Source organism: Coptis chinensis, chromosome 6 (genome assembly GCF_015680905.1).
Source record: "Coptis chinensis isolate HL-2020 chromosome 6, ASM1568090v1, whole genome shotgun sequence".
In the NCBI taxonomy this organism is placed as follows: domain Eukaryota; kingdom Viridiplantae; phylum Streptophyta; class Magnoliopsida; order Ranunculales; family Ranunculaceae; genus Coptis; species Coptis chinensis.
This window is the reverse complement of record NC_141461.1, coordinates 17549785-17577553: the sequence shown is the minus strand read 5'-3', so window position 1 is coordinate 17577553 and position 27769 is coordinate 17549785. Positions and strand designations below refer to the sequence as shown.

Below are 27769 nucleotides of genomic sequence, written 5' to 3'. Positions count from 1 at the left end.
TTTTTGTGCTATTTTTTTGTGGGAACAAACTCATTTTTGTCTTTTTTTTTTTTGGGAACAAACTCGTTTTTGTGCTATTTTTTTTTTTTGTTTTGGGAGTGGTTATTATCTAGTGTCTTCCTTGATGGATTTACTTGATGAATTGCTTTATGTGACGATTTAGACAGGTGCAATGGTCAAACGATTTGAGAGGATCCTAATGGTGACGAGAGCGTAAGTTTAACTAAACATTCAAGTTCATTATTGTCTTATGTTTAATTAATGAAGCTTTGGGCTTGTGTACAGCTGGAAAGTGGGTAAGGGGCACTTCTACCCTTCTTAAGGTATTTGACCAACCAAATGGCTCAAAGTTGGAATTGGTATGGAAAGGCGGACAACCAGTGGGACCTCGAAACATCCAAGCTTGTTCTCTGAATCTCTTGGAGTATTAATGGCAACGTCACGCCGATTTGATTGAACAAAAAAATTGGGAGCTCCAAGATGTAGGCGACAAAAGAGTGGTTATGGGATAACATTAAGGTATGGACATTTGGATCTGCACACACTTGCACTAATTTAAAAACTGCCTATTTCATTTCTTAGTAGATCTTTTTGTCTCGTTTTAGGATAAATGGGAACTTGATGAGACCCGAAGGAGCCCACTTTGGCTCGATTTCGGGGGCGAATTCAGAAACAAAAAGAGTAAATGGAAAAAGAACTTTTATACCCGCTATGCCACATATGAAGAACGTATAAGCCATAGGCCAGAGCAACTATCGCAACAGGAGTGGGTTCAACTTATGGAGTTTTGGGATACTTCGGAGCATCAAGTAAGAAAAAGTGTAATGTTTAGCTTAAGTATTTTTATAGGGTACAATACTAACTAGGAGATCTTTTTGTATAGGCAATTTCTAAATGTAATAGGGCTAACCGTGCTAAGCAAATAGCGAAGCATGCTGCTGGAAGAATAAGTTTTCCCCAGTTTGAAGAGATAATGGTACATATGCTTATTATTTTTATTTTCCTACTGCGGCATTGAATTTGACTAGTGATTAACAATTAATAAATTTCTTTATATTTGGTTAGAGTCGAGGTGGAGCACCCCTTCCCTAGGAGATCTTTTGTGAGGACTCACACAAGTTCACAAACGCATGACGCTCTTGATGATCAATCAAGAGAATACATTGTATGTAACAATTTCATCTTAGTAATAGCTTCAGGTTTAAATATCATACTCGGCTGTATTTAATATCCCAGTGTGTAATTTTTTTTTTTGGAATAATGAAGCACAAAATGAAAGACCTAGCAGGTATAGATGAACATGGGACACAACTACCTCTCGGATGAGATCTATAGGAAGTGATGCCTCTAGAAATGGCATGGACGTGTGAGGTTGAAGGGACGAGGTGTAACCCCAACCAGCTACTTTGGCTCCCGACTATCTTCAGACAATCGTGTGAATGACTTGGAAAGCCAGTTGGCTGAAATGCAAAGAGTAGCACAAGAGAAGGAGGAGGAAAGACGACTTGAGATTGAAGAGATTAAGAGGCAAGCACAAGAGAAAGATGAGCAAAGGCTACATGAAATAGATGAGATGAAGAGGCAGTTGGATGCACGAGATGCGGACATGGAAACACGACTTATGCAAAAGGTGGCTAATTTTGCCCAAATGGTATCACATAGGTAGGTAAACATGCTTAGTTTCTTGTCTATGAATGTTCTTTTTCTTTATAATCTGAGCTGGTCTCTTAGAGTCTGTAGTTATCTTCACCCTGTTAAAAAACCTTCCTGGATGCATATTGTTAAGCCATTGAGTCCAAATATTTGTTTAAGTAGTTAGCTTAGATTTCATGGCAACTTGGTTAGTTCTGGAAGTGGTTTTGAGCTTAATATCAAGTACTTGCAACTTTGAGTCCAAATAGTATTTAAGTAGTTGCTTAGAGTTCAAGTCAGGAACCCGATATACACTGGTGTCCAAGTCTAGAGCAAGCTAGAGTTCCTATTTGATCGTTACAAGGGTTGGTTATATTAGTGCTACTACTTAACAACTGTTGTAAAAATTTCTACTAAATCTAACAGTTTCTTGTAGGAAACAAACCTATTATTGTTGGTTGTTGTTGTTTGTTTTTTCTTTCTACATACATTGTGGTTATTATGTTATAATAGTGTAACTACTTAAACATTCTATAATAGCTTGAGCTCAGGTTCTTACCATCCCACCAGAGTGCTGCACAAACTTGAACTATCGGAGTTGTTGAATATATATTAGGATTAAAAGAAAAGATACCCAAATCATTTTAAATGTTGATTGACCTTTTTTCTGTTCATTTTGATAGATTATTATGAGACAAGAAGGGAACTATGGAAGTGTTGTTCTGAATAATAGACCTTTAATTTCCTAAGCTTGATTGTATTCAACTGTGTGCTTCTTGTTTTGACTCTTGGTGCCTTTTGAGTGCTGTCTATGTTTTGACTTTTGAGATAATATTGTCTACTCTGGTGTCTTTGTTCAGAAATGTGAAAACGAGGTTGTCACGTTTTAGTAGTAGGATGATCGATCCTGCATTGCGTTAGATTCTAACCGTGATCCATGTAAGAAACCATTTCTGTAGGATATTTCACTTCCGAAACTTGAGTTTAATCTTGGATGGCTAGTGAGATGTTGCTGAGCCTCAATAAACCCATTTTTCTGGATTGAAGTTTCAGTACTCCTACTCAATTGGGAAGAGGTGCTAGAGCAGGGTTGTGCTTGAACTGCTATCGCAGTCTCGTTTAAGCTACTTGCTGGCTTTCTTCATGAAGAAAATGATGACCCAATTTCAATAACATCGAAGAATGCGAGGGATCTGGTGGGCATATCGGGGAACAAAACTGGTCTTGTAAAACTCTTGTCGTAGAGTCTTTGACTTCTAGATATTCCCTGTGCCACACATATCGATCATTTGCCATGGTTCTCGCTTTTATTCGATCAAATTATAAGAAATTGGGGACGCTGGGTGTTCCTACACTCAACTTGTATTGGTTTTCTCTCACTCTCATTCTCTTCTCGGCAGCAGAAGAAAGAGCATATCCGAAAACCCAACCATGGTGTTCATCAAACCCACAAAGTCGAGGGCTTACTTTAAGCGTTATCAAGTCAAGTTCAGGAGAAGGAGAGCTGGAAAGACGGATTACAGGGCTCGTATCCGTCTTATCAACTAGGACAAGAACAAGTACGGGACACCCAAATATCGTTTTGTTGTGCGGTTTACCAACAAAGATATAATTACTCAGATTGTATCTACTAGTATTGCTGGTGATATGATACTTACATCAGCTTATGCCCATGAACTGCCCCGATATGGGCTTGATGTTGGTCTCACCAATTACTCTGCAGCTTACTGCACTGGCCTTCTCTTGGCTCGTCGTGTCCTGAAAACACTCGAGATGGATGAGGAGTAGGAGGGAAATGTTGAGGCAACTGGGGAAGATTTTTCTATTGAGCTCATTGATTCCAGGAGGCCTTTCCGTGCATTGCTTGATGTAGGCCTTATTAGAACAACAACTGGTGCACTTAAGGGTGCATTGGATGGTGGGCTTGACATTCCTCACAGTGACAAGAGATTTGCTAGATTTAAGAAAGAGAATAAGCAGTTGGATGCAGGGGTTCACCGAAAGTATGTCTATGGTGGCCATGTTGCTGCTTATATGATGACACTAATAGAGGATGAGCCGAGAAGTACGGACCCATTTCTCTCGAAAGTACATCAAGAAAGGCATTGAAGGCGATGGGATAGAAGAACTGCATGAAAGGTATATGCTGGTATTCGTGGCCGATCCAACAAAGATAGAAATCGGAGAAAGAGGCTCGAAGGCACACAAGAGGTTCAACTTGAAGAAGGCGACATATGATGAGAGGAGACCTTCGGATCGAAGCCGATTGATTGTCAAGCCCGCTCTTCTTCCGCAGGGAGGAAGTAAAAGCGAATACGGGCTGCTGCATTCCCTTCTTGTGAGATCGTAGGATCGAAGAAGCAAGAAGTTTATTCAACCCGGGACATCTACTTTCTTTGCTTTGAATGGACCGCTGTTTGAAAGCACCTATGTTTATCAAACCCCGCCTTTTTGTTGGTAGAAAGTGATTTGACTTATTAAGCGCTGGCATGAAACAAATCTCGGTGATCGATGTCTCAATACCCAATTCCGCCCGACACGGAGCATCGATTTGTCAAAACAGATCTTAGAGAAAAAGCAAAATAACGGATCCATACTTGAAGTGGAATCAAGATAGAGCTGTCCAAAGAAAAGGGATTGAATGCGGTTGAACTCTCTACCGCAGAGCAGATGATGATTAGAGATAGTTCACCTGATCCATTATGCATTTTTGTCATTTTTGTTTCTTGTCAAGAGTTTCCCGTGGGACTTCATCCATCTTGCTGTTCTTCACTCTTGTTTCGATCAACCCCATCAGACTTATATCATACTTGCGTATCAAATCCCTTACCTCAATGTGTTTGAAGGGTTGGTTAAACCCTCTCATGTTCCAACATGCTAAATTAATCATTAAGATAGTTGGGGTTGTATTCCTGACCCACTCTTGGTCCCTTTTTCTGCACCAGCTCTGTTGCTCTTACGCATGTGTTGTGTACTTGCAATGGCGTTGATACTCTCTCCTATTGCATTCTCTTCCTTTTCTTCATTATTATCTTTTCTGACTTTGGCTGCCCCTTTGGCCTTGTTTCTAGACTTCCTCTTGGCCTTATGCCATCCTGTCTGACTAGAGAGGCCAGTGGTTTCTATTAGCTGTTTAGTTTTGACACTAATACCATTTATTGGTGGAGATTCTAACATTCCAGCTACCTCTTAATCTTCTTCAGCATCAAGGTGGTTTGAAAAATATTCTTTCTCGAATTCCTCTTCACTTACCGAGTAGCTATCCTCCTGCCGAATTTCTCCTCTCTTGATTGAGTAAACTTTCTTTTCTTTAGAATCTTCAGAATTTCCTTCTTCTCCTTCTGTATTCAGAGAACCCACTTTTGATGGCTCAAATTCAGTTCTAACCTCCTCAAATTTGTCCTCCTGTAACAGTTCTTGTTCATTTCTTGAAATGGATGCCACTTATGGAACTATTTCCATGTTATTTTGCTTTTCAATCTCAGTTTCAGATTCCTGCACACCTTCATCCTCTGCTGGCATGAGTACTACAAATCTGTTTGAAGCTTGTACCTCAGAATGAACTACGACTTGTGAACCTCTAACTGTAGGTTCAAGGGCTTCAGTCACTTCTCTGTAAGTTCTCTCTTGTGTTTGGCCAACTTCTTCTGTTATAATAACCGGAGTATCCTCGGTCGACCATCATTAGTGACAGTTGTTCCATTTTATCCCCTAAGCGGCTTTTGTCCGGCTGTGAGGAGAGTATTCTTTTTTGGCGTCCATCTCATATGTTGTTTCCTTGGTTTGTTCTGAACCTGTGTTCTAGCCATCTGTGGTTGTATGACTGGATTCTGTGCACTCACTTCTTTGTTTTTTATGCATTTTGAATCAGAATGACCAAAAATCTTGCAACTAGTGCATAAGTCAGGAACCCATTCATAATCTAGCCCAATGTCTACTATATCCCCCTCACCAATCTTGACAGAATAAAAAGGACGGAAACTTAAACTCTATGTCGACAACTACGCAGATTCTTGCATATGATATTCGGGTTCTTCTTGCTGTAGCATCATCCATGCATATGGGCTCTCCAATGATGCTAGATATGAAATCTATACCATTTTTAGTCCACAGATGTTTTGGGAGATCCACTCGAATCCAAATGGGAAGAGCTTTGATCCCATTTCTGTATTTGTCAATTGATGGAGTCCATGGTCTCACAACAAATATTCTACCCAAGAAGGAACGGGGTTCATGGTCTATAACACGTTGTTTATCCTCATCATTGACAAATTTAAAGTAGAAAAGATTTTTATCTGCCATCATAGTAAAATCGCCTGTTAACTTCCATTGTTTCTAGACAGCATCCTTAACAAAAAGGTACGACAGCCTCTTTTCCACAAAGAAGCCTACTACGTATTCATTCCATAGATCTATTCCTTCAGTTATGATTTCTTTTTGGAACCTCAGCAATTCCATCCGAAAAACAAAGGATACACCTTTTAGTAAGGTTAGGCTGAAGTTTAGAATTCTTACTCTTAGTAAAAAGTGAGCTCCATGTTTGCATTCCGGTGGAGCTAAGGTTCTGGATTTGAGCCTCATCCCGATTTGTCATCCCCTCATCAGCTGGGGATGGGGGTAATAGATTTGGAGTTCCACCTGGCTCCAAAGACGTTTCCATCCTTAGTCAACGGCGATCTTCGCCGGGAAGCATCAGTCAAAGTTTGCCAAAAGTGGCAGCTTTCCCTCCAAGCTGTACTTCCGAACTATAAGTAGTTAAAAGATTGGAAAAGACCACACTACCCTTTCACTCTCTCTAGTCTAGGTATTCCTTTGAGCTATTGAACTTTGAGGGATTTACTTTGAAGTGCGGTTATTGTTTTGTTCATCAATTGACCTATCTTATTGAAAAAACTTTTGGTAATTTGAGAAGTTATTGGGTAGACTGATTAATAAGTAGGCATTGTTTGCAATGTCTGGTTGATCTTGGTTTTAAGAAAGGGGGGATGGAGCAATACTTTTATTATAGTTTACAATAATACAAAGAAGCAAAGTAATATATATTCTTTTACTGAAATGATCACCTTTATAACCCCGATCAGCCGACCGATAATGAGATTGGGTAGCCTCCTAAGTTTTGTTTCGATTTGAAAGTGTTTTGGCTAAAGAAGAAGTTTGATCTTTTTTTGTATAAATTACCTTTTTGTTTTTCATTTACGGAAGTCGCATGCAAAAAGAGTATCTTGTTTCATTTGCGTTGATTATTTGTGTAGTATCTTGTTTTCAACTACTTAAAGTAGAATAACTGATGGGGTTTAAGGCCGATTATTGGGTATTGTCAACTACGTCATAATCCATGTGTTTGCTATATTATAATATTATATATCTGTATTATTCAGTTTCTAATAATGGAATTGCATCTACATCTACTCTGTTTTGTCTAGAATCTAGAATTCTAGATATGTTACAAGTAGTGATCGGTCTTGACTTGTTCCTTTTCTTTTGGGCAGGTGAGAAAAAAAGGGCAGGGAGTGGCTATCATCCTTGGTCTTTCGGATCTTAGGTATGAAATAGCTACAAAACTTATAGTGAACATTTTGGTTTATAGAGTCGACACTAATGAAGCATATGCTAAGCTTGGTAGATGACTAAGCACTGTTGGAGTGATAAACCTTTAATTATTGTCTTCGGTTTATGTCTTTCTTGTTATTTCTAAACTTTTCTTGTTGTTTGTTTACTCAGAAAATAAATGCACAACGATGGCTTATTGTACATGCATGATTGACTCCGAAACTTCATAGTTTTTGCGATTTTGGCGCTAATAGGCGGAATATGGTACTATTAGCATTATCGCATCTTGTTGGATTTTGGACTTTCATCACAAGAATTTTTTGTGTAGATAGTTTGATACTTTTGTTTGTGTGATACCGAAATACTCGAAAGATGGATTGTTATTTCTCTTATTTTTGGTAGTGATTGGAATTGGTTTATGTAGCTTTCATGTGAAATGAAATTTCACTTTAGATTCTCATTCATAGTTCTATGTGGTTTTAGTACACAAATTATTATTATTATTATTATATATACAACACTTTTTGCCACGGCCATTTGTTATAAAAAAAAACCCAAAAGTAATGTTTTGCCGCCGCCATTTGCTGCAAAAAAAACCAAAATAATGTCTTGCCGCCATTTGTTGCAAAAAAAAAAAAAAAATAATGTCTTGCCGCGGCCATTTGTTGCAAAAAAAAACCAAAAGAATGTCTTGCCACGGCCATTTGCTGCAAAAAAGAACAAAAAATAATGGCGGGAGAAACATTTATTGCCACGACTTGTGGCAATAAATACTTTTTGCAGCGGTCGTGCACGGACAAAAAAGAAATTAATTTATTTTGACAATTAAATTAATTCAAATAAAAAACAATGTTTTGCCACGACATGGTCGCGCTAAATGTTCACTCTCTTGTAGCGGTGGCAAAAGTCGTGGCAACAAACTTCTTTTCACACCCTTTTTTGCCTCGAGCGAGGCTAAAAGTTTTTTCGTGGCAAAACACATGTTGCCACGAATTTTGGGTTTTTGCCACCACAACTGACCGTGGCAAAAAACCATATTTTTAGTAGTCGCGGCGAATCTACTTCTACTCTTGTAATTGGGTATGATTTTTATCCTTTGTTTTTTTTCTATCCGAAAAACAACTAAAAAGGTATCAAACTTTGCACATTTTGACAATATAGGGACCAAACTTTTTTTCTGTTTAATTTTTGCAATGCTGGAACTTCCATCAAATTTCTCACACACTGTTTCTAATTTGTATTAAGTTTTATTTTTATTTTATTTTTGGAAAAATAAAAGACATGCGTAAGTATGTTTTTTATTTTTCGAAAAAAAAATTAATACAAATTTAGAAACAGTGTATGAGAAATTTGACGGAAGTTCCTACATTGCAAAAATCAACAGTTTGATCCCCAAACTCTCAGGAAAAAAAAGTTTGGTCCCTATATTGTCAAAAAGTGTAAAGTTTGATACCCATTTTAGTAGTTTTTTCTTTTCTTTCTTGATCAATTACCCTCTGACCGTCTATATACTCTAAATCCGCGGAACAAGCCATGGAACTTCCTTGTAGTGGTTTTCACGTATTACTCTGGCCTATTTATTACTTTAGAGTGCTTTAGTATAATTAGAATGGAAAACATTTTCCCCCTTGAAGGGCTGGAGTTTGAGATACTTTGCATTGTTAGGCTCGGGGTTTCTTTATTGTTTCTGGGACTGTTATAGTTAGATTTGATTTCTAATATGACAGTTGACAATTTATTTGACAATTTTCGTCCCCAACGCGCTGTTATAACAACGTTTTCATAATAACAATTGTCAAATCCGGAACCAAATTACCCAGAAATATAGAAATGACTCGCATAGGACAACTTATCCCGTCCATGAGTGAGACGGGACTACTTTTGCTGTCCAGAATTTTTTTCGTTTTTTTTATTAAAAAATTTCAAATGGCTCGATTTTGTACCGTTGGGCTTTTGGACTGTTGGGCTTTTGTAATTTGGCACGGAACAACTATTCCCGTCCAAAATTAAAAATCAAATTTTGTCCAAAATGCACTAGTTCTTCCCTTCATTTTAGAAATTTTGAAGTACAAAAACTGCTGAGGTGTCACAACTAAAAATGGAAATGCATTCACGATGCTATTAGGCATGTACGTTAGAACTTAGAAGTCTGTGTACCAGCTAGAAACTGATAATAGCTAAAAGGTCTGTTAAAATTGTGTCTGCTATCGCAGTCACTGATTTTAGCAAGTACTTAATTCTGATTGAAGCATCTTATATTCTTATGTTGGATTCCACTGGTAAAACACGATCCTCTTGTCAGTCGAGGATACTGTTGCACGCTCAGCAGGCAATAAAATTCTCTATCCTCATTTTTCTTTTATTAACTGAATAATGAGTGCCTTGCCAAGATTATTTTTCTTTCGAGTACGCAATTTGGTTTCTATCAACTCAGCCAATATTATTGGCATTCCTAAATACGACGATCCTAAATACAACAACCATGATTCTCTCCACAACTTGGATAGGCTTTTATTTATGCATATGGGTTGAGTTGAGAAACTTCTTACTGCTGGTTTGCCTGGTTAAATAAGTGTGTGTTTGTTAAATTTTAACTCATGGAAAGGAAAGGAAATAAAATGGGTGGTCCACTATGGAATGGAATGGAATGGAATGGAATGGAAAGGAAATAATTTTAAATGGTATGTGTTTGGTAAACTAGGGAAAGGAAAGTAAAAACTAGGGAAAAGAATAATCATGTTTGTTTGCAAAAGCTATGGAAAGGAATAATTGTATTGTTGAGTGGAGTGTATTAGTAGTAAGTTCCTATTTATCTATTTCCTTTCCTTTCCTTTCCACAAAAATTTCAGGGGTTAGCTAAAGACACAAAACCTTTTCCATTTGTTTCCATATGGAAAAGCCCATTTCCTTTCCATGGGTAAACAAACGCCTTAAAAACTATGGAAAAGGTGGACCACTCTTATTTTCCTTTCCTTTCCATAGTATTTCCTTTCCTTTCCATCATAACAAACACACCCTAAGTGATTGAACAAGGGCCGCCTTGTTCTCATGTGCGTGATCACTTCAGCACATGACGAAAAAGTACTCGTGATGGAATCGAAGTTCTGAATCCGTAGTCCAAACAACATTTGGATAGTTGGGATGTCCTAGAGTTTGCATGTTAAAATTCAACATGTCTAGAACTTTCCATTGAGAGTATCGGTAGTCACGTCTTCTCTAACCTAATGTCGTTGGAAAAATCGAGGAAAAACAAATTTCAAACGTTTGTATGCGGCGTTTCCAGTAGATCTTAGCTAGGAGCACCCATTAAAACTGACACAGTAGCAATATTATGTTCATATAGAGCTCCAGACATCCTACATGACTAAACAGCAAAAATCAATTAGCAGTTTCCAATTGTTTGTCCAACCTTCATCTGTAAATAGCTTTCTAGTATAAAGCAAAATAAGATGCCCAGTCAAATCGTGATCGGGGTGCATCCCCCCATTTCATCCATTTTATCAAATAATCCTTCGCTCTTGTTTTACCAAGAAATGAGGCTCAAGTGCTCAACCCCTTGGTTCTAACTCGGTTGAGTATATCCATACACAACTTCTCTATTATTTAGGTCTCATTAAATAACCTTCCTGTTTTCTAAAAAAGAGATAAAATCTGGTCTGTTTTTATTTCCCATTTTATTTTATTTCTTTTTTTACTCTTTTGAGATTCAAAATTTCTCATCACCTAACAGACTATATATGTAAATGTATTTTTACACAATCATATATATGTAAAACTATATTTATATAGTCATTAGAGCTATAAAAACTTAAATTTACATAGTAACTTTTGGGATTAAAAATTTTCCGACACCTGACAAACTATATATAAATGTATTTTTACATAGTCATAAATCTACTATCTATATACTAAAGTAGAAATCTAAAGGAAGAATTTTTCCCTCCTAGGTGGCACTCTAATATGAGATAGAGTCTTTTTTAATAGCCTACAATGCCACATGGAACCTATTTAGAGAGTTTGAGTGTGTTTCTACTTCCTATATATTTTACCAAAAAAAAAAATTGCTAAAAAATAGGTTATTTGAAAGAGTTTCACTCTCGATTTAGAGAAATTTTAGTAATTCCCATTATTGTCGGACCAAAAAGTTTATATATTTAAGGATGGTTAAACGAACTCCAAAACTGTTTCTCCAGTCTCCGAACGGCTTCTCTCTCATCCTTCTCTCTTGCGAAATTCAGTATATGCATAAAATTTATAAATTTATTTTGCTTCTCTTTGAATCAAATTTTCAATTTTTAAAGTGATGAAGTTCCCTAAGAAATTGGAAGTTTTTTTTATGTGATATGGCCTCACCCTCGATCTTAGGGAATGCTGAATTTTTGGACTAAACTTTGAAGTGAGAAAATCCAAGTGTTTCGCATAAAATTGATAATACTTTATGGATGATGTCTTGGTGTTTGATTTTGAGCTTTGATTTGTGCAAGTTTTTTTTTTAAGTTTGATCGTTGCAAGTACAATCTGGTCTGAATCAAATGAGAAATAACTAATAAGTGTTTTAGTCCCTTACTATTTTTTCGACATCCATATATATGTACAACCCTGCTATACAACTCCTGCCCGTAACATTGATGATTAGATTTCGAAAGATGGATGGAGATGAAGAGTGAAAGGAAGAAAAGAAAACCCAACCCCATTTCTGTCGTTGTTGTTAAGAGATTTTTATTACATATCCAAATTGACCTTTGGCCCCATTTCTGTCGTTGTTGTTAAGAGATTTTTATTACATACCCAAATTGACCTTTGTTATGTGGCGGGTATATTGTATTCGTTGGATTAGACGGGATCTGATGGTGAAGATATGGCGTTAGATTGGAGTCACCAGTTTTGGAGTTCGTTAACTTCGTTTAACCATCTCCATTGAGGATATAGCCATATCATTTATTTTCTTCCTTGCTTACGTTTCCATCATCTTAATTTGGAAACCCATATCTATTCACCTTACCTATTAAATCATGTCCATATATATATTCCAGAAATTTAAGAATTAATATTAATTAATCAAGAGTTACATAAGAGTTTCTATTTCTCCAAACTCAAAACATGTTTTAGGGAAATTGGTTTGATCAATGCACTACACAATAATGCCAGATATGGGGATCAAGAAGTCAAACATTATTGTTAACTTTCTTTTTCTCTAGACTGTACTAGAGGATAGCTAGTTTGCTCTTAGTGAAAGTTTGTTCTCTCATCTGAAAATGTTAACATTGCCTCTATAAATATATATGTCATTGGCCATTGCCAATTCAATGTTACTAAAATGCCATCAAGTATGACCTCATTGCCAACGTTACGAAATGTGGTAAGCGGAAAACTTAAGCAAGATTATGAGCTCAACTATACAATATTTTTTTTCACCGATGCCTCATTCTCTTAATATTTGATTTTAACTGGGTAGTGCCAATGGCTTTTTACCAATACCTCATGATGTAATTGCCTTTATAATTAGTGGCGGAGCCAGAAATTTATTCCAAGGTGAGCCGATTAGCACAACAAATTTTGAGTGCAAACTCAATTTCGCATCAGTGCAGCACCTTTTTAACATTTCTACCACACTTAGCCAATTGGACTAAATTTTGTTTAGAATTTTATTTCCCCATGGCCATTGGCCAATGCTAGCAGCATGCACTTTAGTATGCTTTGAATGCAAAATGCGCATCATGCATTCTTAATTATTCCCAGCTCCAAGAGTCCAAGGTGCCTACTAGCATTCCTCTATTTGCCTATATGATCAAAAATTTATCTACAATCTCCTACTACAACGTGACTGGTTTCGATTTTTTTTTTTTTTTTTTTTTATATATAATAATCATATTGGGTTCCAATAGAAGTATATAACTAACTCACACAAAAATGTATACAGGACTACTTAAAAGTAGAGCCAGACTTTAACTTTAGAATGAGATGAACTAAATGTACATCCAAATATAATACCAATTTACAATATAATCAAATTTTACTTGGGTAAATTTGTAAAAGAAAGGACTTTCTCATAATCCTCAATGATACAAATTCAAAAGTTGTCCACTCTCCACTCCTGGTGGATGATATGGAGAGGTGAACTGTGAACATACACACTCTTACAGTCTTACATTGATTGAACTATATTTATGTCGTTTGTTATCGATTTTATTTGTGAATTTCACGTAATTGTTTCATGTCGTTGTGAATTTCACGTAATTGTTTCAAGAAAGTTTTCATCCCGGTTTTTTTTTTTTAATGTATTTAAGGATTCTGATTGTGGGGGTGCATTGTTAGGATGGATTGGGAATCTCATAGTAGCTCGGTATATTATTGAATTACATATGAGGTGTGGTATATGCTTAACACACATTGTCTCTAAAATCCTTCGACAAAATTTATGCCATTATACCAGATTAGTATAAATAGTTTGAATTATAAGAAATGTTGTAGGTTCATGATATTATTTCCAGATAAAAAGAGTACTGCTCAAGTCTGCTCAACACCAATCGAGAAGACATAACTAGCAGGAGTTTTAAGGGCTTAGAAGCAAGAATAATACAATTAATCTTTTAGAGTAAATAATGTTAATAGGGAACAAGAAATGAAAAATTAAGATTTTGGATTGTTCGATTCTCGATAGTGTTATTAAAGATTCTTTTAATACTCAAATATGCGTTACATACTCAATGTATTAGATCAGTTTGGCTTTTTTTAGTGAGTATTGTCACTATGTCGAGGAGAGCACTTAAGATCATACTTTTCTTAGAAGATCTATAATGTGTTCCTCAAGTAGAATCTAACATGTACCCAGCCCGTCTATGTTTTTTTTTAAAAGGTACTCACATTTATTAGCCCATTAGGTCACATTATCTCTTCTGTCTATATTTGTTAAATGCCTTGCTTTCCCTATCTGTAAATTTATATTGTGATTTTGTAACAAGTGAAGTCTTTTCCCTTGAGGTGAAAAATATGAGAGAGTCCCTAGAGTCGGAATACAATTTTAACAAATGCTCACCTTCAGCAACAACATGATGGATCTATCTTTTTTTTTTTTTTTTTTTTTGCAAAAGCCTCTAGAGGGGAGGGGGTTTGGCACTCTAAAGGAGATTTTAACAAAGCTGATGCCCATGAAGCTATCTGATGCCCATGAAGCCATCAAGAAGAGAGTAATGAAAACGTGGTGGAATAAGCATCTCATGGGAAATACACCCTAGATTACAAGGCATAATGGGCAACTTGGAAACTCTTGCATTGCAAAATCCCATATAGATTATATAGTGCAGCAACAGGGTGTGCATCTGACAATCTTACTCTTAAGCGTACAATCAAGCACTCAAGGCCTACTATTACAGTAGGACTGTTACTGTTGTATCTCTAATGGATGGTGGAGGTCTACAAGGAAAGGAATATATGTTATTTTGATGATATAGTTTTTAGCGTCAACACATGCAAGTTTAGAATCCATGGTATGAAGTGTAGGAACCGTTATGGTTGTATCGAATGATTTACAAACCGTGAAAACCCATGCGCAGCGGAATAAGGGGTGTTAACGATTTTGGTTAGAATCATACCTTTGATCAGCTGTGATAACTCTGAGAATCCAAGCTCTACAAATCAGCAACATCTTGATCTTCGGTTGTATTCATATCCTTGGAATGGACGTTGTGTGGGCAATGATCTACCAACCTTTTCTTTCTCACTAGGCCTCTCTTGCGCAATCACTTTATTCATTTCGGCCAAGAGAAAAGGGTTTCTTTATATAGGCTACAACAGGGACCATGAGGAAAAATTAGGGTTAGGTCTCCTGACGGGCTTGGGCTTCTTGGGCTTCCCATGTTTGCCCAGAACACAAGGCCCAAGTCCGTCAACTAATGGTTTATTCCACTAAAGGCCATTGTTGCACTACCGCCCTAATCCCAAATTACATGTATTACGGTTATGGGCTCTATATTATATGCTCGTTGATCTCCCCGTGTTAAAATATCGAATGCCCGTTGATTAAGTCAAGTTACTAACAACTACATTAATCAACTTCTTATGTCCTTGAGTAGTACCACTCAACCTCATTGTCATGTTGGATTAAATCCACCTGCAGGGTTTACATGACAATCCTTATGAGCTCCTCAAGGGGACATCATCAACCCGACTTCCTGCGGGTCACAGATTCCTTCTATAATCAACAGCACACCTTACATACAATGTCATTACCCAATCCATCGAGTTTGTTGATTCACAAATAAATCTCACTCATTGATGATTTAAAGCAATGTACAATGCACGTAAGTGCTTGTTATTATATCCGGATTAAGAGGACAAGCATCCATAATAATAGAGGTGTTTGTTCTCTTATATAGTCAGTATAAAGATAAACAACCTCACTTGGTCCTATTCAATACACACAAAGTGTACTAATGTAATCTTGTAGTCAAGATAGACTAATACCAGATTATACTACAACCGTACCAATGGTTTGTCCAAATCCATCTAGGTTGTGAACGTTTACTTATACATTATAAGGTACTGATGATATAATCTTCTGTATGTCACCACACACCATATCATCTACAACATAAAGTATTAGACGCATGCATATAACTAATAATATATATATATAATATGCATAACATTTGCCCATATGATTCTCATTCAAAATATGAAGAATTAGAGTTAATACAAAAGTAATGTTTTTAGTATATAACCCTATCATGAATATCATCTAAATAAACTCTCAACTTATTGTGAAACTTCCTCTTTTGGGCAAGGTATTTACGTAGGTGCAGTGTCTAAATAATATGTCCATACTCCATATATCTGTTCCCAGTAAAAAAATATTATCCATGTCACGTAGAATTCCTTTTGCAACAATATTTTTGTATAATAGTTTTTGGATTAGAAAAAGTTAAAGAAATTTAATTGATGAAGCGGGATCGAACGGAGCAAATGGAAATGAAAAATTGATTGTCAGACGATACGTTAGATAGTAGTGGTGTACAATGTACTAAGAGCAGCTCATAGGAGTTTTTTTTTTGCTATGGATGCCAAGAAATCAATATTAAGTCTGCAATGTTATGATGTTTTATCATAATTAATTGGTTTAACATACCTTTACCAATTGATTTCCAAAATATTTCAAAATTTGTGCACAAAAAATGAAGCTTTTTTCAAGCAAATATCTTAAAGATCCTGGGCGTATGCCCAGGTCCAAAATCTAGTATGTAAAACTATATTTACAGTCATTGAAGCTATGAAAACTTAAATTTACATAGTAACTTTTGGAATTGAAAATTTCCCGACACTTGACAGAATATATGTAAATGTATTTTTACATAGTCATATATATATATTATATCTCTATTAGTATAGTATACCATAATTAACATGGACCTTTAAATTAGACCAACCTTTTTTCTACCATGAAATGCCCTTAATAAAATATTAAAATCAATTATTCAATGCCTTTGAGAATGACTACTTAGTCATTTCATAATTTACTACCATCTATATCCTCAAGATTATATAGTAATTTAAGGGCGTATGTGTAAATTCAAGTCGGAAATCAACTATACACACCTATTCAATTGTTCGCCACTTACCCATCATTGATTGCCCAAATAATTACCATTTATACCGAAATTAAATACGAGAAAACCAGCCGTCTCTTTTCTTTTTTCATCTTCTTCTTATGCGCCAATTTCTCTCTCCCAAATCTCCCATCATTTGCTCTCTCTTAGAAAAACTAAAACTGGAAAAAAAACCAAACAAACAAACAAACAAACAAACAAACAAACAAACAAATATCCCTGATTGTCTCTCTACTGCCGATCCTTTCACTATCATTGAAGTAGCAAAAACTGAAGCTTATTGAAATGGCAGTTAAGATAAGATTAGCAAGGTTGGGATGTAGGAACAGACCGTTTTACAGAGTTATGGTTCTTGATAGTACTTGTCGCAGATGGCAAACATCTTGAAGTCTTGGGTTACTACGATCCATTAACAGGTACCACTCAAATTTTATCTTTCATTTTTATTAGTATCCATTTGTTCATTTTGTAATTTAGTTCTTACCCATTGTTTCAGTTTTATTCGTGCCTATTAATGTTCTTATTTGATCAATAACTTTGTCAATACAAAAGATGTTTTGAGTTGTTGATGCTTAGCATGCTTCATTGGAGGATATAATAGCATTTATAATTTTACTGTTGAGAAGAAATTATGTGGAGACTTCATTGTTGCAACTGTACAATGCATTTTCTTATGAAATTCCGACTACATACCACTGAATCCCGAAATGGAGGGAATCTTTGACAACTATTACGTGAAGCGCCAACTTATTAACTCTAGGTTTGTGAAACATATAAACGGAATTTTACAACTATGTGTATGTACCATACTACTATGAATGTGTAATAACTATTTTGGTTTATTTTGCAGCCCCTCATTATTGCTTCCCAGTTGCTACTTGTGGATGAAGTAATTTGTTCTGGGCGAAACATGAGGAAACTAACTTAGGATCCTCATTGTGTTTTGGCTACGAATTTTGTCTTCCTGCAAGGATTTGATTTCCTCACTCTAATATAAGATTCGGGATCAGGTGAGTCTGTGAAATTTCTCAAAGGGTTGAGAAGATAACTAATACTATATAATTGATTACTGGGCCTCACGGTCATAGGGGTGTTGTCAGGGCTCTTGCTTCCGAATCTTAAGGTAACCATTATTTCTCCGCCATATTTTTTTTATGTTAACTTTGATGTGAGAGTTGAGATTTTTTGCGTGATTGTTATGTGGGATACTCCATTTTTTGTCGTTCTATATGTCAGTTGGGTGTTTTAGGGATTTATTAGATTATGTGTTTAAAGTATATTTGTTAATTTGAGTGGTTTGATTTTTACAAATTTTGGATTCAATATACACGCAAAGTAATTGTTACATGATTCACAATTACACACTACATTATATTTTTATTATTTACTGCTTTTATGAATTTATGGCTGCCATTCATAAAGTCCGGGCCATCCATATCTTCACAAAAAATATGGAGCAGTACTTCCATTAACTTTACAGTCTGCGTACTATAAAATTCAGCATAGTATTAGCTGATGAGACTTGGTGGTATTCAAAGATGAAATCAAGCATTATGATAACGGGTGTGTGGGAATTCGAATAGTCATTTACCCCGTATTTGAGCCCCAATGCGGCCAAGTGTTAGACAATGACTCTTAACACTTAGTCTTCATTGCATTGAGAATGTACCTAGACTCCTAGAGAGTAGATACCTGATCGTCTAGTCTTAGGCCCAAATTCGTATTTTCTTTTCTTCCCACTGAATGCCGTGTCTCCCTTGCTATAATAAGAACTTACCATGGGACAAGGAAACTCCATTGATTTATAGATAAATAACCAAGTTCTGATTGCAGTTGTGATAGCCTTTCCATCTTATGGTCTTAAACATATCAATTTAATTTGCATTTAATAAGTTCCACTTGCCAGTACTCACCGTTCTATGTTATTGCTCTTCTGCCAGTCGATTTTTTGTTTCTACTTTAGTTTTACAGTCATCTCAACCTGGAGTAAAACCATGCTCTATTTAGTCCTCTAAACCGACATTGCATTATGCTTTCGGCTTTCCCACCGAAATTTGAAATGCATATGGGTCATGGGGACCTTATACATTTGATAACAATACCATAAGTTATTGCAATACACTTTGCTGGTGTGTCAATGTTAGACGGTAATGACATTGCGGAAATGCACCGAGTAGAAATGTCATTTCCAAAATTTTCTCCATGCTCCTTGCTAAGTGAATTTTTGTAAGAAACACTCACAAGCATGGATAATAAATTGGAGAAAATGCTTTTACGATTACACAAAAATGATCAGTAACCATGAATACACACTACATAGTCTTAGGAGCCAAATGAAACAAAAATGTAAGTTTAACTTTTGCAAATAAAATAAATAAGGTTAATCTACACTGTTGCAGATTTACATGGGAAAACCTAATGAAAAGTTTAATATTTGGAAGCCTAAAGCAGTACATAAACAAAACCTTAGAAAAAATATTTGAAGTTGTAGATACTACAGAGTCAATAAAGCTACCAAATATCCTACGGTGGTTGTGGAATTAGTCTGATCTAAAGAAATGGGTAGGAATATTGCGACACTGCAAGAGCCATAGCATCTTTTTCCTATAAACAACTCAAATGCTTTGGTCAAGCGTGTAGGAATCGAGTAATTATGAAATGCTTTCGAATAAATAAGAGAATATCAAGTTGTAGTTCTCACTTAATAGAAAATAAATTTTATGAAAGATAATCTGTGTTGAAATTTCTTCATGCCCCTTCTGCTATGAACTCTTTGGCAGATGAAACTTACAAGCATGGAGTATAAACGATTTCAATTGCAAGAAGAATATAACTGGCAAGTAAGGATAGTGGCAATAAATTAAACGTCATTTTTTCTCATTTTGAACTCCATCTAGGAGTCTATCTGATCTGCCGTAGGAGAATTCAATTGGTTTTTAGATTGTTCGTGTAGATTCCTAGACTATTGTTCAAGTTGAGTCCCGCATGGATTGGCTAGCTACATATTTGGCTCCGACATGGTCAAACACAATTCGGTCTTAGTTCCACAACCATTCAATTCGTGCTCTCCCGCTACTACATACTATGCTTCTCACCATTGATAAAGGGAAAATGATAGAGTCCTACAACTTATTTTTGTTAGTAACAAGCTCAACATATTATGTGGCGTCGAGGTTGCAACTTCATTAATATAGCTGTCAGACCACCTCCGATTCTCTAAATGTCAGAGCTAAATGATGCAAAAGAACAGTAAAAGAAGAGTATTAGCGATTGTAGATGCACCTTACATAACTTGAGCAAATGATTCAAGAACCCCCAGAGCATCACCAAACCAATTTCTTTTTCCTGATTTGTTTTAGCTTTTGATTTTAATTTTTCCCTCCTGTCTTTGTTTAATCAAATTATTCATAGGGTCATTGATTAGTTGTTTGGCCTTTTTTTCCCCTTGATAGTTTGGAGGCTATGAATGACGTTCATCTACTTATTTTTTCGGTTAGGTGATGGATTAGTGGTCGATTTTTCATGGGTTTCTAGGACCCGGTGACATTGATCTTTGAGCAATGTCGAATAAGTTATATTTCTTTTTGATTTAGTTTGTTTCATCCCTGTTGTATCTAACTTTAACTTTTTATGCATTAATTTAAATGAACAACAATAAGAACCAATAAGAACATCTGCTATGGAACAAATGCATCTACCGATTCGGTCTTAGTTCCACAACCATTCAATTCGTGCTCTCCCGCTACTACATACTATGCTTCTCACCATTGATAAAGGGAAAATGATAGAGTCCTACAACTTATTTTTGTTAGTAACAAGCTCAACATATTATGTGGCGTCGAGGTTGCAACTTCATTAATATAGCTGTCAGACCACCTCCGATTCTCTAAATGTCAAAACTAAATGATGCAAAAGAACAGTAAAAGAAGAGTATTAGCGATTGTAGATGCACCTTACATAACTTGAGCAACAGATTCAGCAACCCCTGTAGCATCACCAAACCAATTTCTTTTTTCCTGATTTGTTTTAGCGCTTTTGATTTTAATTTTTTCCCTGTGCTGTTTAATCAAATTATTCATAGGGTCATTGATTCGTTGTTTGGCCTGTTTTTTCCCCTTGATAGTTTGGAGGCTATGAATGACGTTCATCTACTTATTTTCGGTTAGGTGATGGATTAAATTAATTCGATTTTTCATGGGTTTCTAGGACCAGTGACATTGATCTTTGAAGCAATGTCGGTAAGTTATATTTCTTTTTGATTTAGTTTGTTTCATCCCTGTTGTATCTAACTTTAACTTTTTATGCATTAATTTAAATGAACAACAATAAGAACCAATAAGAACATCTGCTATGGAACAAATGCATCTACCGTCTGAACTTTCAAACATACACATTTCTCTGAACGGATATGGTCGCTTCTACTACCAATTTAATAGCATTACAACTGGATAACATAAACAAAGCAATTGACTTTACGTTAGAAATATAACCTCGAAGGCAGCCAAGAATTATTAAAGGGATTCAAAAGTAGCTGTGGCCCCTCTTAATTTCATAGGACATTATGTTTCTAAAACCTCAGAAAGAATATCTTGCAATAACTGAAAAAGTAGCTTAGAGCCAACATTGTTAGCCTCTAACGCACCTTAAACATACTATACGCAGAAAACACATGGAAGCATACCGTAATATAGATTCAATTATTTGTTGATTAATGAATTTCTACCTGTTGTTTCAGGGGTGATTTTGCGACTTTGCTGACTTTTGTTCCAAACTATTCGGTGACAGGGTCAAGAAGTGGGATTCCGTAAGTGAGCCTTCAATCTTGGCTACTCATGGCTACTAAATGGAATTAATGCTCCTGGTAGACGTTCACCACCAAACGTCAACTGTACATCAAAGTAACCAAATAGTGGTTCATGTATGGAAGCCACCTTGAATTGATGCTACCGCAAAGATGTTTTAAGAAGGACCGATGGTGCCCAAACATTTTGATATACAAAAACACCAGTTCTTCTTATATTTAATAACAATCAACGTGACCTATACCTCATGTGAGATCTTATATTTCTATTGTGCGTTGTGATCGTGTCATTACATCTCTTCACTTTTCTTGCTGTTTTTTCCAAGATATTATTATTGCTTATTTTGTTTTATTTTTAAACGTCATATTGATTCAGTAGACAATACGTGAGCAAGTTATCATTTCTTGCCAATATCTATATACGTATTTTCAGTTCAATTAGTATATTCATCCAATTGTTAGATTCACATTGTAGTATACCAACTACGCCTAATGTGTACATTTGAACCACAATAGAAGAAAAGTTACTAATCTGCACCTCAAAACACAATTGCAGACATAGTAAATAATTGCACGCCAATTTCTTTTTAACATCGCGTGCATTGCACGTGCATCTTGCTAGTTTACATAGTCACTGGAGCTATGAAAACTTATATTTACATAGTAACTACTATGCAAATTTATTTTTACACACTGTGTTTCTATGAAAATTTATTTTACATGGTGATTTTTCTGTAAAGTTATTTTGCTATGCAAAATTGGTTTTTCATAGATATGTGGAAGTCAATTTTTTATTTTTGCATCTCGAAATTATGATTGGAACAATTTTTTTCAAATGATATCATCTTCAAATTGTTTTTAATCTCGAAAACGTAATAAAAAAACCAGATCTACAACCTTCCATGTCACATCTACTACTTTCCTCATTTAATTTTATCATGATATTTTATCATAATATGATGTTAATCTTATTTCATTTCGTATTATGTTCAAGTGATTTCTATACAAGCAGAAAAAAACTAGAATTCTCTAGTTGAAAAGGGAGGAAAGAAGAAGATAGTACAGGAGTATTTCCATCTTTGTGATATTTTTCTAAAAACTGGGGGTTTTGTGAATTTGTTCGCATACGGAAAGTTTTTAATAGACCGGTTTTTATAGCAAGGAGATTAAACCCAAAACCCAAACCTGCTTCTTTTACCTACTTGCTTGCCCACAAGACCTGGAAACACATTTTACTTACCAATGGTATGTTGGCAAACATGCTTGTTGGTGTCTTGAATGCGATCGATAAGAGGGAGTATCACTAGCATAGCCAATGATCAATAATCCCGCCCTAGTATCAATTCAAAATCACTACTACTAGTATCAATGCCTCGATTGACAATGGGGATGGAATAGCTGTTGGACTGTTATGACGTAAAATAATTAGAAATAAATCAGAGAAATCAGTACCAAACCTCTTCCAACCATTAGCTCTTGCGCTCAAAAACAAAGGACTTGTCGGAGGTATGCATGTAACAGTTTCAGTAACAGTAATGACATAAATAGTGCTGAATCAAATGAAAAACAGTAAATATAAGTTGTGTCTCAAGGACTAAACAACACAGTGAATTGAATTTTAAACAATGAGCCATATATCTATAGTTTTAAGACTCACCCACCAATACAAAAATCTTCTGTAAAATCATCTATACATGGAAATATACCACTAAACCATGAGTTAAAATAGATACATACGGTTCATTTCAAAAAAATGACTCCAAATGACTTAATAGAGAATCAATCAGTCATTTTATAGTTCCTATTACCACCAATGGATCCAAATCTACTGTTGACATTTTCTTCCAAGTTTCAAACCATTGCCAAAATATATCCGACCAAAAATAGTGTCACTGATCAACAAAAAAGCAGGGACAACTAGTAATGACGACTAGTAGACTAAGAAACTACTTGTTAGTACTCCTGCAGATAAACGGCAATTCTTGTTTTCCACGCTATCAACACCCTGCACCACCCGCCTCACCTGCATTTCATAACAGAAAAATTAAGTCATAATTGCTTATTAAAATTTAAAGAAGTGAAGAGATAATATAAAACTTACTAACCAAGTAGATAAATCAAATTTGAAATAGAAAAAAAACATCAATGGTGCAATCACTTATATTTAGACATGAAAAGAGACATGAAGTAACTAGAAGCCACAAGTCCACAACTGAGACTCAAACTAGTAGTACTGCTGTACTGACACACTGTAGTAGCATAACCAGGTTAAAGTAGTTGACATTTTCTGCTAGTCAAGAACAATCAACCAGGAGTGACCATGTGAAGATCATAAAACATATTATCCGCATAATTCGGCCATTTCAAATCAGTTGAAGGAAAAAACAAATGGTGAGATTGTGCTTTCTATGTGCTAAATCACTAATTGGATGTGCCAACATTAAGTAGAAATTACATACTATGCATTTAGATATAGGACAAAATGTTAACTTTCTCTACATTTAAGTAGTATTGCATAGCTTTGATACAAACCATAAAAATTAAGACAAAAAAAGCAATGCAGTATTCAAATTTTCAAAACCGACTACTAAGGGAATCCTGACTGAAACTACCCGGTTCGGCTCGGTTAGTTTTTCCTTTCGCTTTTTCAGGTTTCTTGCACACCACTATCCCCCAATACATATTTTTAGGGAAAATCTTGAAGCTTACGCCTCACCTAATTTGACATAACTGATTTAGATACCAAAAATGCCTTTTCAAACATAGACTAATAGCAAGACAAAACACAGGTGGAGAAGAAGCAACAAAAATCCACAAATATAAATAAGATGCTATGGAGTGCATATAGTAAAAGATCATGCACGGACATGAACTTCATGCTATAATTTTAGAGGCTAAATTAATGAAACCTTGAACCCCAATGTTGCCAAACTTCTCTTCCATTCTTCATTAGATAGTTCAAAGTTGACACACAGTGCATCCAAAGAGGCGGATTCAGAGGATGTAGTATTTCATAATAAAGTCATGGGCTTGCTTTTGTGAGGATGTGATATTTTATAGTAAGTCAAGGGTTCACCTTTGTGAAGCTGAAGTATATACCAACAATGAAAAAAAACGATGAGAAATTTGCCATGCTCTTTCAAAGAGTCAAATGAAAAGACAAATATAAAAAAAATAAATAAAAATGAAAAGACAAAAAAGACAGCAAAAGCTACAAGATATGCCACGCCCTCCTTTGAGTGTGAAGCACGAACACTGGCATGACAAGGATATGACCCGACAAAGACCGACATTTTTTAAAAAGGTAGATACGGATATAGAAACGTGAAGGACATGTTACAGAAAAATGGTAAATATATTCATATAATTGAAGACTGATAGTTCATCGAAAATAAAACAAAAAAAGCCTGACAATCTCCACTAAATTCAATCAAACTACCAACATTTTAATCATCTAATTCAAAGCACGTCCAATTCAAAGCAGAAACATACATGTCCAAAAGTGAACATCTTTTGTATGTATGTCATACCATCTAGTTATACTAAATATTCCACAAACATTTCTAAATCTTCTGCCACACTATCTTTTTGGGTGAGGATTTCGCAGCTCAGGGTAATCTAACTAGTATACTGCTATGCAGTGGGGGCGTGAGTGGAGAGGGAGGAGGGGAGAGGGGAGAGGGGAGGGGGAGAGATTGAGAGGGCATAGAGAGGGAGAGGGACAAAGAGATGAGGAATCCCCCTCAGCCCAGAACGTTCGCTCCGCTCACTTGATTATTCTTTATTAATACATAAGTAGAGTTATAATTTTTCTCATTCAATTAATCATTTGCAATACGGGTTTAGGCCTCATGTTAGCTCATATTGTACAGATTAAGGGGAAGCCACATACAAGGCGGATACTATAAGTTTGGATAATGATTGGACCAACAACGAAGAAGACCCACTTCCTACCTCTAATAATCATTCTTATCTTGTACAACTGACTTAAGTTTAATGCTGATGACCTTCCAGTTGAGGATATTGAGACTAAGACTTCAGAATATCCCATAGAAGCACGCTCGATTAACTCCTTAGAAAACACTAATCTCAATTACAGGTTGAGCAAAAGGCAAGTCCTACTTCATGCAGTGGTCAAAAAGTCCAGCATTCCACCTAACTAATTTGATCTCATAATTAAGTGCCTAAGCCAAATATTCAAGTAAATGTTAAAAACAAAAGACTATGGTCAAATCGTGTACCTTTAGAAGTGAACCGGACATAGTTACAGCTTTGAGATATGCCATCCCAGTCATAATTCTCACCAAAAGTTCAAGATAAAGATCTTTATCAATCCCATAATACTTAATTTGATACACATCAAGGTCAGCACTAACTAAACAAGGAGTATTCACCAACCAAACATGCGCAAAACACGGACCTACAAACTTGAACAATTTCAACTTTGGGGTACATACATTAACCTGACAATCCCCACCTCTATCATTCTCATAATAATGAAAATTGAAAAAACAAGCAAATATACCTGCTGGGCTCTAGTTCTACCTTTCCTTTCAGCAGTACATTTAGCAATAGAAGCCTTAAGAGATATCTCCAGATCCTTCACCTTTAATTCCAACTCTTTCGATTTCTTCTTGTAAACATAAACTGCAATGATTTCCACCAATATATACATTATTTTATTTTAGTGCTACATAACCATATGAGCTGAAGAAATTTCGAGGAAAAAAAAAAAAAAAAAAAAAAACTGAAATAGCTGCAGCTGCTAAAGTGATCGTCACTTTCAACCATTTCGAGTTTTCCAAGGTGGCCATGAGCGAGCAAGACTTCTTCACTAAACCCAACCCTCTCACCTACTCCTTTTTTTTTTACACAAAAGAGTGGACCCAGATACTCTATTTAGGATCCATAGATTAGAGGTTGAATGACCGTGATTGTACGATCACCACAACTACTAGTCTAAAACATACAGAGACATGATAAATATGTTGGCCCTCTGGATTTCTTGAATATCATCATTAGGAACTCTATTAACATGGTCACCCAAACGCTACTAATCAATGATGCTAGGTGCCTGGGTTCAATTTAATCGTTCATACCCTGTAACCCTGACGTTTTGATCTCACTTGAGAATACGCAATGGAGGCATATACACTTTAAATAGTGGAAGCTTATGCACTAAGTAGGATAGTCTGATACCAACATGACGCTTATTTGGTGCAACAGTCAAAACGATAGTGAGGCAGCTATTAAAGTGCCACCATTCATACACCATCACAACTTGTGAATGTAAGTATATGTGCAAACATAAGAAAATTCAAGTCTTAATTAAGCAAAATGAAATGAAAAGATTTTCCTATGGCAACATAGTGAAATTAGCTGAAAAGTAAAAGTAATGACATTATTACAATGAACTTGTCATCTCCCAAAGAAAATGAAGCTATTAACCAAGTAAAAGACTCCTCCTTTGCACCATGAGAATTGGCTTCATTTTTCAGATGTATCATCTGAACGGAGGGCTGAAAAGCAGCAAAAGAAGTTATGAGTTAAAGATTGGTAGATGTGAATTGACTATTGAGAGAAAGAAACATACTGGGTTTTTCAGCGACACCATCGGACCATTTGGAAACAGAGAAATGGACCTTTTCACGATTGATGGCCTCAGACTTATGAGGCTCTTTGAGACAGTTACGAACCAGTGACGCACATATGTTTGAGTAACTTATGTACGTCATCCCTGCTGCTCTCCAGAATGGTACCGCCGCATTACTTGCCATCTCCCTTCTTTTTCTCTATTGATTTTTATTGATTGATATGCGGGTGGGCTGAGCGCCTGAGCTAGTTAAAGACTTCGATTTTTTTATGATTATGGACCGTGGGATAAGTGATTTAGGCTCACAATGTCGGATTAGACGATATATCAGATGTCTTTTGTAATAAATTTCGGTTTTTTTTTTTGTATAATACGGATATATTTCAACTAACAAAAACCTGCTGTTGATATACGTGTCCATCTTCTATACTGTTTAGCAAGAGTGTAAACCTCAAGTCCTTGAGAGTTGTTGTGTTCCAACTTCCAACAAAAGCGTTCTATCAAAAAGAGTTGCACAGGGTCTGAACAAGAAGATACTTTGTCAGTTACCAATGCTTGAAAGAAGAATAGCTCAAGTCAAGGAACCTATCC

The 27769-nt window shown here is 35.9% G+C and overlaps 2 long non-coding RNA genes and 1 pseudogene across 3 annotated transcripts; 1 reads left to right on the top strand and 2 right to left on the bottom strand.

Moving 5' to 3' along the window:
- Positions 1–3010: 3010 nt before the first annotated feature.
- On the top strand, positions 3011–3982 carry LOC147491862 (large ribosomal subunit protein uL18z pseudogene; annotated as a pseudogene).
- Positions 3983–23196: 19214 nt separating this feature from the next.
- Positions 23197–26235, bottom strand: LOC147491861 (uncharacterized). 2 transcript variants are annotated; one of them, XR_015199164.1, is made up of 2 exons: positions 25827–26235; positions 23197–23608 (listed from the first exon to the last, which is right to left on the bottom strand). It is a non-coding gene; the product is annotated as an uncharacterized LOC147491861 (long non-coding RNA). The 2 variants fall into 2 exon arrangements; XR_015199163.1 differs by having other exon boundaries at positions 26111–26235.
- Positions 26236–26893: 658 nt separating this feature from the next.
- Positions 26894–27769, bottom strand: LOC147491860 (uncharacterized). The gene is made up of 2 exons (XR_015199162.1): positions 27179–27769; positions 26894–27104 (listed from the first exon to the last, which is right to left on the bottom strand). It is a non-coding gene; the product is annotated as an uncharacterized LOC147491860 (long non-coding RNA).